We start from the raw sequence: 19,967 nt of genomic DNA, 5'->3' as shown, positions 1-19,967 counted from the left end.
TTTACCCATACTTTAAAATGTCTTCGTATGCATATAATTATATTATATTTAATGTTTGGTTCTTGTAAACAGCATATATTTGAGTCTGACAAGCTGTCTTATATTTTCTAACATCCATGAAGTCACAGTAGGCAAATATGTGAGTTTAAAACTAGGGTAGAATCTCAAACTCTTCGTAGTTTATAAAATATCGCAAGATAGCTTCATTCTCTCCAATATTATGCCCCCAAATTCTAGCTGCTTCATGCTCCCTGAAAACTGGTTACTATCTCTTTACCTTGATGAGTCCACTATTATCTTCTTGATTTTTCCTTTACTGTATTGTGGTCCAGAAAATGCCTGAATGTTGAAAGCTGGTGTGATTATAGAGCTGGTCTCCTGTTTGCCATCACTGAGGCTCAGAGCCCTGTGTTGGCTGGTACTTTTGGTTTGAAAAGTATTAAATCATTATTTCATTTTATTTTCTACAGTTTTCTACTTTTTTAATGTCAGAGGGATAGATGTAGGACCTGCTGCTTTTTGACCTAAAAAAAAGCATTAACACTACCATTCCATGATATGACTAGAACAAACTTTAAATCCACTTACCCCTCTTGATTTTTATATTATTTTATTAAGCATGTATTTTAAACATTTCAAGACATTAAAATTATTGTTTTGTATAGTTAGTATTTATTCACTTACATTTGCCTATCTCCTCACTTTTGTTGAATTTCTGTTACGTTTTGCATTCTCATACACAAAGTAGGAATTTTACGAAAAAAAGGGGAAAACTAGAAGGAAGATGGGGAATGAGTAATGGAAGAAATCAAAGGAAAAAGATATATTCTTCTAATTTAAGTCAATATAACTCATATTTTACCTAAAATTATACAAGTGAATTCTAAGCATTCTAGAGCAACAATTAAAACATTGTAAAAAGAGGTCTATAAAATAAGTTAATAGTAAAGATAAAACAAAATCATAAAAAATGCATCATTAAGCTAAGATGAGGCAGAAATTTAGGAAAAATGCACAAATAACAAATGTATCATACAGAAAAGAGGTGGCAAATTGATAAATTTTACTCAGTCATACAAATAATCCTACCTTTATATAGTTCTTAGATGTCATATTTACCTATACCTTAAAAAGTCTTTGTATGTATATAATTATATTACATTTAATGTTTGGTTCTTGTAAACAGCGTATATTTGAGTCTGACCAGCTGTCAGTATTCAATATTGACGGTATTCAATAAATGGCAGTAGGATAACTGGCTAGTCATATACAGAAAAATAAAACTCGAACCCTACCTATCACCATATACAAAATGATCACAAGATGGATTAAATACTTAAATGTAAGATCTCAAGCTATAAAAATCCTAGAAAGAAAACCTAGGAAATACCATTCTGAGCATCAGCCTTGGCAAATAATTTATGACTAAGTCCTCAAAAGCAATTGAAACAAAAACAAAAATTAACAAGTGTGACCTAATTAAAATAAACAACTTCTTTACTGCTACCTATCTTATCTATCTATCTATCTATCTATCTATCTATCTATCTATCTATCTCAACAGACTAAACAGACAACCTATAGAATTGGAGAAAATATTCACAAACTATGCATCCCACAAAGTCTAATATCTAGAATCTATAAGGTACTTCAACCATTCAGCAAGCAAAAAACAAATAGCCCCACTAAAAAGTGGGCAAAGGTATGCAAACAGTGAACAATGTGAAAAGGAAATAAAAAAGTCACCCGTTTACAATAGCCACACATAAAATTAAATATCTAGAAATTAACCAAAATAAAAGATCTCTATAATGAAAACTATGAACACTGATGAAAGAAGTTGAAGAGGACACAAACAAAATGGAAAATATTTCCTATTAATGAACTGGAAGAATCAATATTGTTAAAATGTCCATACTATTCAAAGCAATCTACAGGTTCAATGCAATTCCTATCAAAGTACCAATGACATTCTCCACAGAAATAGAAAAAAAAAAAAAATCCAAAATTTATATGGAACCCCAAAAGACCCAGAATAGCAAAAGTTATCCTAAGCAAAAAGAGTAAAACTGGAGGAATCACATTACCTGACTTCAAATTATACTACAGAGCTACAGTAACCAATACGGTATAATCTTGGCATAAAAATAGACACACGGACCAGTGAAACAGAGTAGAAAACCTATAAACAAATCCACACACATACGGTGAACTTATTTTTGACAAAGGTGCCAAGAATATACACTGAGGAAAAACAGTCTCTTTAATAAATTGTGCTGGGTCAACTGGATATTCATATGTAGAAGAATGAAACTAGACCCCTATCTCGCACCATGTACAAAAATAGAATCAAAATGTATTAAAGACTTACATCTAAGACTGCAAGGTAGGAAACTACTGCAAGAAAACATGAGAGAAATCTCCAGGACATTGGTCTGGGCAAAAATTTCTTCAGCAATACCCCACGAGCACAGGCAACTAAAGCAACCATGGACAAATGGGATCATATCGGGTTAAAAAGCTTCTGCAGAGCAAAGGATGCGATCAATGAGGTGAAGACACAACCTACAGCATAGTAGAAAATATTTTCAAACTACCCCTTTGACAAGGGATTAATCACCAGAGCATATAAGGAGCTCAAATTACTCTATAGGAAATCCAATCAAAACAGGCAAATGATCTGAATAGCCATTTCTCAGAAGAAGATGTAGAAGTGGCAAACAGACATGTGAAAAGCTGCTCCACATAATTGAGCCTCCAAGAAATGAAAATCTAAACAATATCATCTCACCCCAGTTAAAATGGCTTATATCCAAAAGACAGGCAATAACAAATGCTGGTGAGAATGTGGGAATAATGAACCCTTGTACACTGTTGGTTGGAATGTAAATTATTACAACCACTATGGAGAACATTTTCGCTGTTTCTCCAAAAACTAAAAATGGAATTACCATATGATTCAGCAATCCCACTGCTAGATATATGCCCAAAAGAATAAGTATATTGAAGAGATATCTGCATTTATATGTTTGTGGCAGCACTGTTTACAATAACTAAGATTTGGAAGCAACTTAAGTGTCCATTAGCAGATGAATGGATAAAGAAAATATACATATACACGATGGAGTACTATTCAGCCATAAAAGGAATGAGATCCAGTCATTTTCAATGACATGGAGGTAACTGGAGATCATTATGTTGAGTGAAATAAGCCAGGCATAGAAAGACAATCATCACATACTCTCACTTATTTGTGGGATCTAAAAATCAAAACAATTGAACTCATGGATGTACAGAATAGAATAATGGTTACCAAAGTCTGGAAAGGGTAGCAGGGGGTGGATGGGGAGGTGGGGATGGTTAATGAGTACAAAAAGTAGAAAGAATTAATAAGACCTGCTATTTGATAGCACAACAGAGTGAGTATAGTCAATAATAAGTTAATTGTACATTTCACAATAACTTAAAGAGTGTAATTGCATTTTTTGTAACACAAAGGATAAATGCTTGAGGGGATAGATATTTTACTTTCCATGATGTATTTATTTCACGTTGCATGCCTATATAAAAACATTTCAGGGACCCTGTAAATATATACAACTACTATCTACCCACAAATATTTTAAAAAATAGTATTTTACCAAACTCCCCAAAAGTGGGCAAAGCTCATGAACAGACATTTCTCAAAGGGAGACATGCAGGCAGCCAACAAACATGAAAAAGTGTTTATCATCAGTAAAAATCAGAAAAATGCAATTCAAAACCATAATGCGATGCTACCTCACACCAGTCAGAATGGCTATTAAAGTCAAAACCAAAACATGCTGGTGAGGCTGTGGAGAAAGGGGAATGCTTATACATTGACGGTGAGAATATAAATCAGTTCAGGCCCTGTGGAAAGCAGTTTGGAGCTTTCTCAAAAAACTTACCACAGAACTAGGATTTGACCCAGCAATTTCATCACTGGATATATACTCACAGGAAAATAAATCATTCTACCAAAAAGATGCATGCATTCAGGTGTTTATCCCAACACTATTCACGGTAACAAAGGCAAGAATCCAACCCAGATACCCATTAATGGTGGACTGGTTAAAGAAAATATGCTACATATACATCATGGAGGACTCTGCAGCTGTGAAAAAAAAGAGTGAAATCCTGTCTTTTGCAGTAACATGGATGCAATGGGAGGCCATAATCCTCAGTGAATTAAAGCGGGAACAGAAAACCAAATACTAAATGTTCTCACTTAGAAGTGTGATATAATAAGTGTGAGCCAATCACTGGGTACTCATGAATATAAATATGGTAACAGTAGACACTGGGGACTACTAGAGAGGGGGTCAAGGGCTGAAAAACTATCTGTTAGGAACTACGCTCACTTGCTAGCTGTTGGGTTCAATTGTACCCCAAACCTCAGCATCACACAATATACCCATGTAAGTAACCTGCATATGCACTTCCTAAATCTAAAATAAAAGTTAAAATTATTTTAAAAGTATTTTCCTCTCCACTATTTAAAAACAAAAAGCACAGTTTTACGTGTCTAGAACGTGTTAAATGTGGTCATGTAGAGGCAATAGATTAGGCTTGATTACGTTTCAAGGAGAACGCCAGGTCCAGTAATATGTGTAACACGTAAAGAAACTGCTCATTAAACTGTGTGTTACTGAGGCTGCTCTGTGACTTTTCAAGAGCATTGGTAATCTGATTTTGATTTTGAGAAATGGTCTCACTCTGCCACCCAGGCTACAGTGCAGTGGCCAAAGCTTGGCTCACTGCAGCCTCAACCTCCTGGGCTCAAGCGATCCTCCTGCCTTAGCCACCTGAGTAGTCAGGCACTGAAGGCACATGCCACCATGCCCAGCTAAGTTATTAAAAAATAATTGAAGAAATGAGGTTTCATTATGTTGCCCTGTCTGGCCTTGAACTTTTGACCTTCTGCAATCCTCCTATCTTGGTCTCCCAAAGTGCTAGAATTATGAGCCACTGCACCCAACCAATGACCTGATTTAACATCAATGGAAGAACAGTAGGAAAAAAAGACAAATTGTATCAGAAATATATCAATGATGTAGTAAGTAATACAAGCGAAAAATCATATTTACTACTCAGTATCATGTACAATTATGATTCTTCACAATATATTGATTTCTTGCAACATATATGGTATAATCATGCTAATCTAAAATAGTTTTATAACTAGACGCCTTAATACCTGATAGTTTTACATGAATCATACATGTAATTACAGATAACTATTTTGATTTTGATTGTAACTTCTACTTATTTGATTTCTTAAATTGAGAATTTAAAATCCAGTTCATTTTGGAGAGGATGTAGTTCAGCAGATAATTTTAAATTCCAAGTGTTGGCATCACCAGAGACTTTCGTAAATGTTCTTTTATTATTACAAAGAAAAGAGGAAAAGTCTCTTCTGCATTATAACGATATTTTTAGCATGAGCTAAGAAATAGACACAAAAACAAAACAAAACCCCATTTCACTACTGTTTTTGAATATCCATTATTGTCTTTAATAGAGGAATTTCAAAATAATAATGAAATAATTAAGAACACTTTAAACAGTTTCTACTACCTATCTATCTTTCATAAAGAATAGATTCATTGGATGCAGACAAAAATGGCTAATTTAATAATTATCTAAATTTCCCTTGTGCATAAATTAATCTTTAGAAATAAGTCAGGTCCCTGAAAGTAACAAACTCTCAGGTCCACTGAGATCTCTTTTTATAAACCATTGTTGTTATTAAAATAAACATAGAAGATCCAAAGAATAATTTATCATTCAATGTGCCATAGCTACTCCTGAGAATATACACATTGACTAGTGGAACACGACTGACAATAAGTAATTTCTTATTTCCTAATTTCCACCAACTATTCTAGCTTAAACAATTGTGCTCTAGCATCCTTCCTAGAGCTGTCTTCATATCGAAATTTGTCTCTCTTAGTTTTCTTAAGTCACATTAAAAATACATGTTTATTTTGTCATATACTTAAAATGCTTGACAAAAGAAATGTAGTATTAGATTAAAATGTTAAGATGATTTCGGTTTTATCTAGGTCTTTTTTGTCTTGTAATTAACCCCAGTTGATTAAGGACATTTGGTGTTTATGTGATAAACTGAAAAGGACTCTATGATGCACAGCCTCTTCTGCTATCTTAAATAATATCCACTTATTATTTGACAGTGTCAAGACAAAAAAAAGTATAGTCCTAAAATAATATTCTATCCCCAAATTGCTAAAATAGTTGAAAGACTATAAACTTTGTGTATAAACCAGATAATTTATATGGGTGTACATGTATGTACCCAAAACCACTTTGTCGAATTTCTACAACTACAAGGCAAATATGCTGTACCATTGTCCTTTGGATTATTATGACTTCATAATTTAAATAACAAAATAACAAAGGCAAATTTTAAGTCAGTCAAATAAAAAAAATTGAATTTCAAACTCTTATTTAATGTTAGAATGCTAAATTTTATATTGATGCAGAAAACTCAGTTTGATTCCCTAATATACCACCACCACTGTTAGAAGCTGAATATCTTCCTGGAAGTTAAAGTTTAGGCAAAAATTTAGGTGTGGATTTTAGCAGAAAGAGAACCGTGCTTTCATAGTCATTGTTTAGATGAAACTGAGACTAAGTGGATGGATAGTTTGTGTAGATGATATTTATGAGATTGTGTTAAATATGGACATATTTTTCATGCAAACTTAAGTAAATATGCCCATTTTTGTATCAGCATGAATCTCTGGTCTTCACGTTTAATATTTTAAAATCTTATTGAATTATTTCTTCCCAAGCACAGCAAATTGGCTCAATGCTTGATTTCTATTACTGTGATGGCCATTAGTTATGTTTGATTTGCAAAACTTCTTGATCATTTCTGGATCTATAAAAAAACAGTGCTGACAGTCCACCAAGTCAAAACTCCCACTCATTATTAACATGTCTTACCAGATGTCCCCGGTAATGTTATGACTGCAAAATTCTCTGTTTTCTAATTTGAGAATACAAGGATTTTATCCCTCTGTATATAAGGCAGGGGGAGGGATGTACAGTGAAAAGTTTTAAACAGTTGTTTCTATCATTGTAATATATTGCCTTGCAGCTAACTGAGATCCAAGTCCTTAAAAATTCAGGGAAAAATGGCTTATTTTATGTTTAATTAAATAATTATCAAAAAATAAAATCCTTGATTATGGTTTCAATGCTTTCTAAAAGTAATCGTTTGCATTACCTAACTTAATAGTTCTTCCATTAGATGCTGGTGGAAAGTCCGCAATTGTGTTTGTTTTAAGATCAGTGTAAATATTAATAGTTACCTATCTGACAAGCAAAGGTTTTATTCTTTCAAAACAATTGTAGAATTGATGGGTATTTTCTTAAGGTAACATATTAAAATCTATTTTAATTATTTAATTTTTCCAGTGTTCAAAAAAAATGCATTATAGAAATCCAAGAAACACAGAATATTTAAAGAGTTGGTCTTTCTTCCAAGTTGACCAATACACAAATAGGCCTTGGAGATTTGTAAACACCTAGAATTTCTAATTTTCCTTATTTGTGAAAGTTACTCTTATTTAACGAGGCAGGCAAAGGGAAATAATTGTGTATTCAATATGATTTGGAAATATTTGGTGGAATGAAATAGGACATGCAACTTCTTATTCCTGTGCATATTTTAGTTAATTCTGAATGATTTTAGTTAGGTTTTGCTCAATGGATCATAAGTATAAAAAATAAGAAGGAACATATGGCGATTGAAGCAAGTGGTATAAATAAGTTTAAGAGGAAATTATACACTTTTATTGCAAGAGAATGTTACACTGAAAATGAATTAAGAAAACAAGGAGTAGGGAAGCAGGTGAAGCTGATTTATTATGTGGGCACAGGAGCATGAGGGAAGTGGCCATTTTCTACCTTGTAGAAATGTCTCACTGGAAGTTATGTCTCACTGGAAGAACCCACATCAAAACATAATTATATACAGTCATAGAAATGGTGACAGCTGCATTTTGGCAACGTGGCATGCAAATTACTAGCTCTATTCAGGTCACGTAAGCATGAATTGATGAGAAATTTGAGATGAAAAGATTGTCAACAGTTTCTGGTTGGAAGACCTAATGAACATTGTGAAACTTAATGAAAAAGACAGCACTGTCTTCAAAAGTCCTAGAGTTCTGAATTCAAATAAATCTGGACTTTTATATCATATTCATAAAATAGTTCAGAGGATATACTTCTATAGAGAACAGGACATTGTTAAATATCCCAATTTCTCAATTTCTCAAATAGATTATATTTTCTTTAAGTTTGAGTTGCTGGGCCTAGCATAATCCCAAATTGAAACAGCTGCAAATGGTATATAATTGGGTCAGAATGTTTTGTTGTCAGGATTCTTAGTTCCTTGCATTGGCTTATGAAAAGGTCATTATGAGAGAAGGGATCTGAATAGCAATGAGATTCCAGCTGGTTAGCTATTATTTTAATTATACAATGAAATCAGCTATTTTCCTGCCAATATCTGAAGTTACTTATGAAAAAGTTATTCAGAGACTCTATGAAGACATTCTTTTCATATTCATTTTATTGCATGTCACTAACACATTATTACAAGCCTTTCTGTATGTTTAAAACTTATTGTCAACAATGTTCATATATACATTCTCTCAACAGTATTTATTGTGGGATTGTATTGTACTTGGCACTACATATATTCTCTATCCTTAAGGAATTTATTGTCTATTTGAGAGATAAAATATACAGTAGTGATAAAGCATAATATAAAACCCTCTGAGTATATAATTCTATATCAGCTTCTCTAGTTTTTTTGTTGTTGTTGTTTTTTCTTTTTTTTAATTTTGTTTTGTTTTGTTTTTAAGATAGGGTCTTGCTTTGTGACCCAGGCTGGAGTGTAGTAGCATGAACACAGCTCACTGCAGTCTTGACTGCTCAGCCTCAATTTCCCAGCCTTGACCTCCTGAGTTCAAGCTATCCTTCCACTTCATCCTCCCAAGTAGCTATTACCACAGGCATACACCACCACACCTGGCAAATTTTATTTTATTTATTTATGTTTTTGAGATGGAGTCTCGCTCTGTCACCCAAGCTGGAGTGCAGTGGTGGGTTCTTGGCTCACTGCAACCTCTGCCTTCCAGGTTCAAGCGATTCTCCTGCCTCAGCCTCCGGAGTAGCTGGGACTTCAGGCGTGCACCACCACACCCAGCTAATTTTTGTATTTTTAGTAGAGACGGGGTTCCACCATGTTGGCCAGGATGGTCTCGATCTCCTAACCTCATGATCTGCCTGCCTTGGCCTCCCAAAGTGCTGGGGTTACAGGTGTGAGCCACCACATCTGGCCACACCTGGCTAATTTTTTTAAAAAGTATTTTTTTTTTTTTTTGTAGAGACTTGGTCTCACTGTCTTGCCCAAGCTAGTCTCAAACTCCTGGGCTCGAGCAATCCTCCCTCCTTGGCTTCCCAAAGCGATTTCATTGCAGGTGTGAGTCACCTCTATAGTTCTTGAAAGCTCAGTGTTTAGAATCCTGAAAAATCAAGGGTTTTTATGTTATATTTTCTGTTTGTTCTCATCTATAATACTCAAACTTGCATTTTCTTCTAATCTTTAGAAAGGAAAAAGATGAAAAACAAAACTAATGCCTTCCCTTAAGTCATTTTACTAAGATTTGAGGTGTTGCTTTGTGAATTTCATTAACTTTACAAATTAAAGTTAACTGGATCACATGCACCAGTAATTAAGGTGTAGGAGGTTTATAAGGTTTAGATTAAGAATGGCAGAATAAATTGGTATATTTTATAAATCAATTCAGTAAACAGTTAATTGGCAGGGAAGGGTTGAATCTGGGGCTTAAAATTTAAGTAACAATTGCTTTGGGAGTTGTGGGCAGAACAGAAGATGCCTTATGTATATGAATATAGAAATGGATTAGGTCAAAAAAATTACAAGTAGAGTTAAAAGTATTCATAGGAATTAAAAATTATTATATAATGTTTCTATGCATTGCATTTCTCCTCTTAAGTTGATCAAGGTAATATGAAGGAATTAACTACTAAATGAATATGAAAAAGTAATTAGATGTGGGGATTTTATTTTTTGTCTGGGCGTGTAGATACGATTAATCTCCATGGGGGCGAACACTAGTGAGTGCTATAGATCACAACCAGTTCTGTTTAATTCTTGTTCATTTAATTTTATTTTCAGAGCTGCTGATTCCCAGACTGTTTGGAAATATATGGTTATGAGGGGGAGGACAGAATATCACGGCTATAACATTAAACACAGGCATATACATTCTCAGAACTCACAAAACAAAAAAATGTGCTGAAGCAGCTGGAGTGTTGTTTTCTCCTGATAGCCAGTTAGAAGACAGGAGGACGAGCAAAACTGGCAGTTGGATGATACTAACAAAAGCAGAGCAATTCATGCAAAGAATTTACTGTGAAGTAGATCTGAGACTGGCAAGTGCCATTACATTTTACCTCTATTGCCAGTGCACTGATTTTGAAATATAAGTGACTAGATACACAAAAATGTTGTTTGTTAGCTCATCAAAAGACATTTCATATTTACTCAAATGTGTATGTGCTCCTGCTTGAGCCAGTTTCCATTAGAGAAATATGGGTAACTATTGATATTTAATTTGATACACTAGTTTGGCATAAATAGTTTGGTTTTATGGTTTACTGAATTTGTATGTGGTAAAAAAATACAGCAATACAAACTCTTTTTTGGTACAAATTAGCTTGATAGTGTATCCAATGGAAGTTTAGAAAAATAGACAAAAATTTCTGAAATGTAATTACCTGCATTTTCTCTTAGCAGCTTTGATGGAAGATTTAACTAAAAGAAGTGACAAGGTTCTTGATCATTTACGGATAAATAAAATTTTGATGTTATTAATGCATTTTAACTACCTTTACATAACTTTAATTCCTACTAACTATCTGAAAATTGGGACTTTGCCTAAATTAGAAATTACATAAACCATGCATTTATCTAATGTGGATTTTCATATAAGGTGGGAGCTGGCTCATTGAGCCTGAATATTTTACTGCACTTTCAAATGGGGCAATCACGGCAACACAGAATGCATGTGCCATTCAAATGCCATAGAACTTAGGAATATAAATCTATGTTTTGCCAGTCCTGAAGATACATGGGGTCCTGAAAAAGAAAAAAAAATATATATGTGTATATATACGTATATATGTGTGTGTATATATATACATGTATATATACACACAAGTATATATATACACACATATATATGTATATATATACAAGATATAAAAAGTAAATAGGATTGAAACCTCAAACCTACTGGGTCTCATCAAGATCCAGAGCCTGGGTGGCTCATAGTCTACTCCTATGATATATCCTATGTGAAACAGTTGTTCGGAACAAGGTAAATTGTTTGAAACCAAAATGTGAATTCAGGAAAGGGACTCACTTTGAAAACTATAATATCTGTACCTTTTTCTGTTTTTGCTTCTAGTGACTGTATTGACTATTTCTTATCTGGACAATGAATGTCTTGCATCTTTTTTCCCACTTTTCTTTCTTTGTTTTTGGTACTCTAAATATTGTATGTAAAAATGTAGAAACTGAAGGAAGTTATATATATACAGCAAGAGGATACAATCTCAGGAGGATAGAATATTCCTCTGTGTTCAGACTATTAGTGCAATGGCTGGGTTGATCTAATCTTTATTTGGGCTTGTTCTAGGACTTATTGCAGCTCTAGTTAGAATCAGTTCACAACCATTTAAAGTATTTTGAAGAATAATTAGAACATTCTCTTAGGTAGGGCTTAGAATAAAAGTTTTAAAAGTAGAACATATCTGACTCATGTGACACCAAACTATGTTAGCAGCAGTGCATACATACTAGTTGGCAGCAACCTCAATTCTCGCCTTCTCAGAAGAAAGAATTCAGTCAAGAGGATTAAGGTAGAGGGAGAGACTGAGGCAAGTTTTAGAGCAACTGAAAGTTGATTAAAAAGAGTTACAGCAGGAAGAAAAGGAAGTAAAGTGTACTTGAAAGAAGGCCAAGAAGGGGACTTGAGGGATGAAGTGCACAGTTTGACTTTTGACTGGAGTTTTATTATACATTGGCATGCTTCCAGGGTCTTGCACTACTTCTCCCTGATTCTTTCCTTGGGGTGAGCTGTCTGCCTGTGCAGTGGCCTGCTAGTGGTTGGGAGGGACTGTGTATGTAGTGTATTTACTAGAGTTGTACGAATGCTCACTTGAAGTGTTTTTCCCTTATTAGTCAAGTGTTTCTATAAGGTCACTGTTTTAATCCATTCTCACATGGCTATAAAGAACTTCCTGAGACTGGCTAATTTATGTAGAAAAGAGATTTAGTGAACTTGGAGTTCCACAGGCTGTGCAGGAAGCATGGTTGGGGAGAGCTCGATAAATGTAGAATCATGATGGAAGGGCAAAGACCAAGCAAGCAGCTTGTTTACATGGCAGAGTAGAAGAGAGACAACAAAGGGGAAAGTTCTACACACTTTCAAACACAATCATGTCTTCCCAACAGTCCCCTAAAATCTTGACTCATTCCAGCATTAACTAAAATGTCCAAGTCCAAAGTCTCATCTGAGACAAGGCAAGCCAAGTCCCTTCTGCCTATGAGTCTGCAGAATCAAAATCAAGTTAGTTACTTTCAAGATACAATGAAGATACAGTGGAGGTACATTCCAAAAGAAAGGGGCTACAGGTCCCATGGAAGTCCAGAACTCAGCAGGGCAGTCATTAACTCTTAAAGCTTCAAAAAATCTCCTTTGACTTCATATCTTACATCCAAGACACACTGATGCAGTGGGTGGGTTTCCACGGACTTATGTAGCTTCATCTCTTATGTTCTTATGTTCATCTTACATTGCACTGCATGCTACAGCTCCCATAGCTGCTTTCACAGGCTAGCATTGAGTGCCCGTGGCTTTTCCAGGCACATGGTGCAAGCTGTTTGGTGGATCTGCCATTCTGAGGTCTGGAAGACAATGGCCCTCTTCTCACAACTCCAATAGATAGTGCCCCTGTGGGGACTCTGTGTGGGGGCTCTAGCTGCACATCTCCACTCTGCATTTCCCTAGTAGAGGCTTTCCATGAGGGTTCTGCTCCTGCAGTAGACTTCTGCCTGGACATCCAGGCATTTCCATACATCCTCTGAAATATAGGCAGAAGCTCCCAAGCCTCAACTTTTTCCTTTGGCACACCTGCAGGCCCAATATGACATGGAAGCAGTCAAGACTTGGGGCTTGCACCTGCTGAAGACATGGTCCAAGCTGTACCTTGACCCTTTTAGCTATGGTTGGTGCTGGAACATCTGGAATTCAGGGTACCATGTCTTGAGGCTGCACAGAGCACAGGACCCTGGTCCTGGCCCACAAAACATTTTTTTTTCTCTCGTAGGCCTCTAAGACTGTGATGGGAGGAGGTCCAGTGGAGATCTCTAACATGCTCTGAAGGCATTTTCCCCATTGCCTTGGCTACTAACGTTGAGCTCCTCTTTACTTATACAAATTTCTGCAGCCTTGAATTCCTCCCCAGAAAATGGTTTTTACTTTCCTCCACATGGGCAGGCTGCAAATTTTTCAAACTTTTGCATTCTGCTTCCCTTTTAAATATGCATTCTAGTTTCAGGTTATTTCTCTGTTTATGCAAATGAGTTTAGGCTTTTAGAAGCAGCCTGGTTACATCTTGAATGCTTTGCTACTTAGAAATTTTTTCTGCCAGATACCCTACCTAAATCATCACTCTCAAGTTAGAAGTTCCATATATCTCTAGAGTAGAGGCACAATGCCACCAGTCTGTTTGCTAAAGCATAGCAAAAGTGACCTTTGCTCCAGTTCCTGATATGTTCTTAATCTCTATCTGAGACCATTTAAGCCTGGACTTCTTTATCCATATCACTATCACCATTTTCATCATACCCATTCGACAGGTTTCTAGAAAGTTCCGTACTTTCCATCATCTTCCTGTCTTCTTCTGAGCCCTCCAAACTGTTCCAACTTCTGTCTGTTACCCAGTTCCAAAGTTGCTTCCACATTTTCAGATATCTTTATAGCAATGCCCTGTACCACTTTTCCTGTACCAGTTTTCTGTATTAGTCTATTCTCACACTGCTATAAAGAACTAGCTGAGACTGGGTAATTTATGAAGCAAAGAGGTTTAATTGACTCACAATTCCATAGTCTATACTGGAAGCATGGTTGGGAGTCCTCAGGAAGGTTACAATTATGGTGGAAGGGCAAAAGAGAAGCGAGCACCTTCTTCACATGGTGGAGCAAAAGAGTGAGAGAGCAAAGTGGGGAATACTATATACTTTCAAACAACCAGATCTCGTGAGAACTCACTCATTATAATAAGAACAGCAAAGAGGAAATCTGCCTCCCTGATCCAATTAACTCTATTCAGGTCCCTCTCTCAACATTAGCATTTATAATTCAACATGAGGTTTGGATGGGGACACAGAACCAAACCATGTCAGTCACGTATTAGTTAAAATCCCCTATTTTACTTCTAGTGCACATGCTTGAGCCAACCGGTCCAACTCTTGAGATCTTTGGGAAGCTAATCACCCATTTCAGGTTATCTTTTTAAAAATTCTATTGGGAGACTGCCTTTCCATGGCACGGTACGCAAGCAATTATTATTTCTGAGACAGCTTAACAACTTCCTGACCATCACCTAATGATCATCTGTAATTCCTGACGGGTGGTCGGGGGATCTCCTGCCTTGCTCATGTCTGAATACTGAATACCTTCTGTAACAAAAAGACTGAAAACACTACAGAGTTTGTAGCATAGATGTAAACTTTAGGGGCCTAGATGCCTGTTTTTATAGTTATAGGGAGTTATTTTTGCTCTTCGATCTTGCCCTTGCCTTTTTCAACTTCGGGAGATCTTTCTCTACCCTATTGCCTTATTTCCAGGCTTTTGATGGTCAAGTCTGGACCATCTCTTCACCTGGTTGCCTGGCCCCAGCCTTCAGCAACTGCTACACTGCACTTGGGAAAGGTATTACCTACAGCAGGAGAGATGTCTTCCAGCTCTCTTGCCCAGCTCCTAAACTTGGCTGACCCATCCCTTGCCTTTGGTGAAGACAGCAGGATGGAGAGGAAGGAGTATTTTGATAGATACGTGAAGATTCACTCTTTCCTGTTATTCAAAGTTTAAATCTGTCACATTGAAAGTTCTTTAAGTCTTTGGTTCCTACTTACTACCATTTCTGGAGAATTCCTCCTATGTCTGCTGTTCTGCCCAAGATGAAAGCGGACATAGATCTTTTTTCTCCTTTAAAGGACTCTATGCTTTCTGTATTTTAGTGCATTTAGCTTTGTTTGCATCCTTAGCTATTCCATGCTGTGCTGAAACTACTAGCTACCTATGACTATATTGTAAGTTAAATGACTTGAATTTCAATGATGTTAAAATTCAGTTTCTTAGTTGCATAGGCCACATTTGTAGTGCCAAATAGCCATATGTGGCTAGATACTATTCTTTTTTTTTTTCTTTCAAAAGAGTCTTTAATAAAAATGATGATTAGCAAGTACAGTCATGTATCCCTTAACCACAAGGATACATTATGAAAAATGTATCTTTAAGTGATTTTGTCATTTCATGAACATCAGAGTATACTTATAAAAACATAGATGGTATATATACTAATACATATACATATATATATGAAAAACCAAATGTCCCAACATCATTACTGAATATTGAGTATCAATCATTTCCCCTACCTGATCTGAAATGCCAATATTAGGTTCCATATATCCCGTTTTTATATGTGTTCCATTATAATCTTATAGGACCACTGTCTTTTCTTTTTTTTTTGTCAGGAAACAACAGATGCTGGAGAGGATGTGGAGAAATAGGAATGCTTTTACACTGTTAGTGAGAGTGTAAATTAGTTCAACCATTGTGCTAGAGACTATTCCATTGAACAGTACAGATATAAAACACTTTCTTTATCACTGAAAGTTATATTGGACAGCACTGCTTTAATGGATGTAAAACAAACTAAAATTTTGTAAATTATCCAGATAGATCTCATGGATAGTGTGAGAATGACAACTTTTAATGACATTTTATGTCATAACCGGATTGAAAGTCCTTTAATTATTTTCTCAATGCAAGCTTCATTTGAATTTTCATTTCTTGAATGTGTAGATCAATAGAAATAGACACTTAAACTTCTTCCATTTTTTTATAATTTTATTTTTATTTTTTATATTTAACACTATATGGAAGATAAAATAGAGCTTTGAATACAATAATTTGAGTTTCTAATGAGTTTTTAGCATTTTAAAACTGGTAACTCAGCACAGTAGAATATATAGTCTTTTTTCTTTTGTTTTTATGCTGTAAATTTTATACCAAATTTTTATAATTAGGACCTAGTTGTTGGCCTATGAGTTGTCTTTTAATTGGTATTTCAATACCACAGTCATTTGCTTGAGTTACTATTTGATTAAGCCCACTATTTTACTTTCAATAATTTTTAATAATTTCAAGAGTAGTTTCTCTTGTATGCTTTATTTTTTCCCTCTTAGAAAAATTTTAGAATCACTCTCTGGAGCCTTATGTGCACCACAATACAAACAAACAAGCAAACGCAAATAACTGTGAATATTTTAATTGGCTAGCTTTATAAAGTAAATTTAAAATAAAAATGTATTTCTATCTTTATCAACAACTTGTTTTATCCCATATTTGTTCATGCTAGTGAATGATTTCTTTAAGGTTTTGTGTATTCTGAATGAGACAATTTATTTTTAATTTGTAATTGGAGATTTATTTTAATTTGTTGACCTTTTCTCTTTGGCTTAATTTTAAAATTATCTTTTGATAAAGAGTCATCAAACTGACTAATAATAATATGATTCTCTTTCATACTCCTGCCACTCTGCCTTCTATTAAGCATTTGTTTGTGTGAACTACAGTCTACTATAACATTAAATACTCAGGGTGATAGTGAGTGTTTCCTGTTTTTCTCAGGTTAATTAGAAGGCATCTGGATATCACAATAATGTATATTGTTGTTTTAAAGGGAAACTCATTAATATATAAAATATTTTAAGTTACTATAAGCAAAAGGTTTACTAAGAGTGATTATTAAATACCATCAAAATGATTTATCATTTATTTGTTACAGCACAAACACCCCAAAACACGTTGGTTTAAAACAAAAACATCATTATTCTTATCAAACTAGTGTAGGAACAGAAAACCAAATATGGCCTGTTCTCATAAGTGGGAGCTAAATGATGAAAACACATGGACACGTAGAGGGAAACAACACACACTGGGGCCTATTGGAGGGTGTAAGGGGGAGGATTAGGAAAAATAACTAATGAATTCTAGGCCTAATACCTAGGCGATAAAATAATCTGTATAAAAAACCCCCATGACACAGGTTTACCTATGTAACCAACCTGCACACTCTGCACATGTACCCCTAAGCTTAAAAGTTAAAAAATAAATAAATAAAAGAAAAACCTTAGAGCCATTAAACAAAAAATTTTGCTATTTCTTACAATTTTTTCATTGACAGGACCCAGTTGGACTCTTGCATTCTTCCACATGATGCCTGCCTGGATCACTAGTTTGGCAGCATTCAGTTGCAAGAAGGCTTCATTCATGTAGGAAAGTGTTCCTTAGCAATGGATCTCCATGAGGTTAACTTGGGATCTTTCACATAATTATGGTCTCAGAATAGTTGGACTTCTCACATGTTGCCTAATTTCCAACAGGGAGAAAGCAAATACATCCAGTCCTCTTAAAGGCTAGGTCCAGAACTGACAAAGAATCACTTTTGCCTCATTCATTGGTCAAAGCAAGAGACAAGGGTAGACAAGAGTCAAGAGGAAGCGAAATAAGTTCTACCTTTTGATGTGAAATAAGTTTGCATAAAGTTGTATCAGATGCTTAATAGAACTTTAGTTTCTGCAAAACTGCTTAGCAATGCAGAAAAGGAGGGGAAATAGAAAGTCTTTGAGTAAAAACTGAAGCAATGTTATTAGCTGATTTAATGATTCAATGTTCTAATCTACGAATTCTCCAAAGCACCAAGTATGGACACCCCAAGCCAATGATGGTAACTGATTATGAGTTGGAAAACAGGGGCCAAGTGGAGGCAACTTCAAAAGTACTTTGAGGTGACAATACTGGAAGAGAGAATAATTAGAATAAATTTAACAAATCAAGATGTACCTGCAAATCTTTCATTAAGAAGAAAAACTAATATTGGTGGAAAAATTATTTTAGTATAGAAAGTGTTCTTCATATATCAAGAAATAAAATAAGTTAATCGGAAAATAAGCAAAGAATATACATCAACAATTCAGAGAAGAACAAATCAAAATAAGCAATACACAGAGTCAAAAAATTCTAGAAGTTAGGAAAATCTAAGCTAAATTAACAAAGGTTAACTAACACACACTGGACAACAAAAATGCCAGACTAATATCACTTTTGAGTAAGAAGGAGGGAAGATGGAAATTTTAAATAATATAATTTTAAATAATATAAATTTTCAGAATATTTTTAGAAGTCAACCTAGAGGCATCTACTAAAATTAAAAACAAATAAACAGCAAACTAAAGATACACATAGATTTTTGACACAGAAATCCTAGTCCTAGAAATCAATCACATAGAAATAAAAGAACACATTGCTTTGAATATATGTGCAAGAGAGTTTATCGTAGCCCTATGCATAGTGGCAAACAAACAAACAAACAAACAACAACAACAACAAAAACTAAAAACAGTTTGAATGAATGCCAATAGGAGAATTATTGAATATTTTATGTTATATAGATAACATGGAATAATGCATTAAATTAAAATAATGGCAGTAGTGAGCTGAGATTACACTACTGCACTAGCCTTGGTGACAGAGCAAGACACACTCTCTCTCTCTATATATATACACACACATACATATACATACACACACACACATATATACACACATATACACACACACTATATTATGTACATATAATGTGTGATGTTGTAAAAGTTGACTTGGAGGAATGTGTTCAATGAGAGCATGAGAGCACATATCTCGTATATGATTTCTTCTCTTTATTAATACATTGAAAATGGTATGTTTTCATCATTATATGAACATGGATTAAACATACAGATGACTGATACATGGCAGACTGTTAACAAATTTACAAAGGGTAAATGTAGATGTGGGAAGAAATTAAGAGAAAGAATTTTGCAGAGAGAAGAAAAAAATAGCACAATAAAGAGTTTATGTGGCAGAAACTTTTTAATGCTAATTGAATATGTGTATTTATGAGTAAAAAATCTATAACAAGGACAGTTGGATCTATATACATTGACTCCTAGAAATGCATGCAATACATCCAAGTGAAAAGCAAAACTATGCAGAGTCATACATACACTATAGTTCTATTTTTCCTGTAATATATAGGGAAGGTGGAAGGTGGAAGTTGTGGTAGTATCTGTCTCTGTTTGATAATCTTGGTTACCTGAAGTAGCATGATTAGAAATTGAGACAGGGTAAGGTGATGTTAAATATGTATATATATGTGAAGTTCTCTCTCTCTCTCTGTCTCTCTCTCTCTGTGTATGTGTGTCTTCAAATTAATTGAAATCATACTCCTGGATATTAGCACTCCAGTGTTATTCATAACACTATTCACAATAGTCAAGATGTGGAAGCAGCCTAAATCTTAATCAGCAGATGAATAAATAAAGAATGTGGTATGTACATACAGTGGAATAGTATTTAGCTTTAAAAAGAAAGAAATTCTGGAATATGCAATGATATGGATGAACTTTCAGGACATTATGTTGAGCCAGTCACAGAAAGACAAATAATACATGATTCCACTGATATGAGGTATCTAAAATAGTC

This window comes from Piliocolobus tephrosceles, chromosome 2 (assembly GCF_002776525.5).
Source record: "Piliocolobus tephrosceles isolate RC106 chromosome 2, ASM277652v3, whole genome shotgun sequence".
In the NCBI taxonomy this organism is placed as follows: Eukaryota; Metazoa; Chordata; class Mammalia; order Primates; family Cercopithecidae; genus Piliocolobus; species Piliocolobus tephrosceles.
This window is presented reverse-complemented; position numbering follows the sequence as displayed.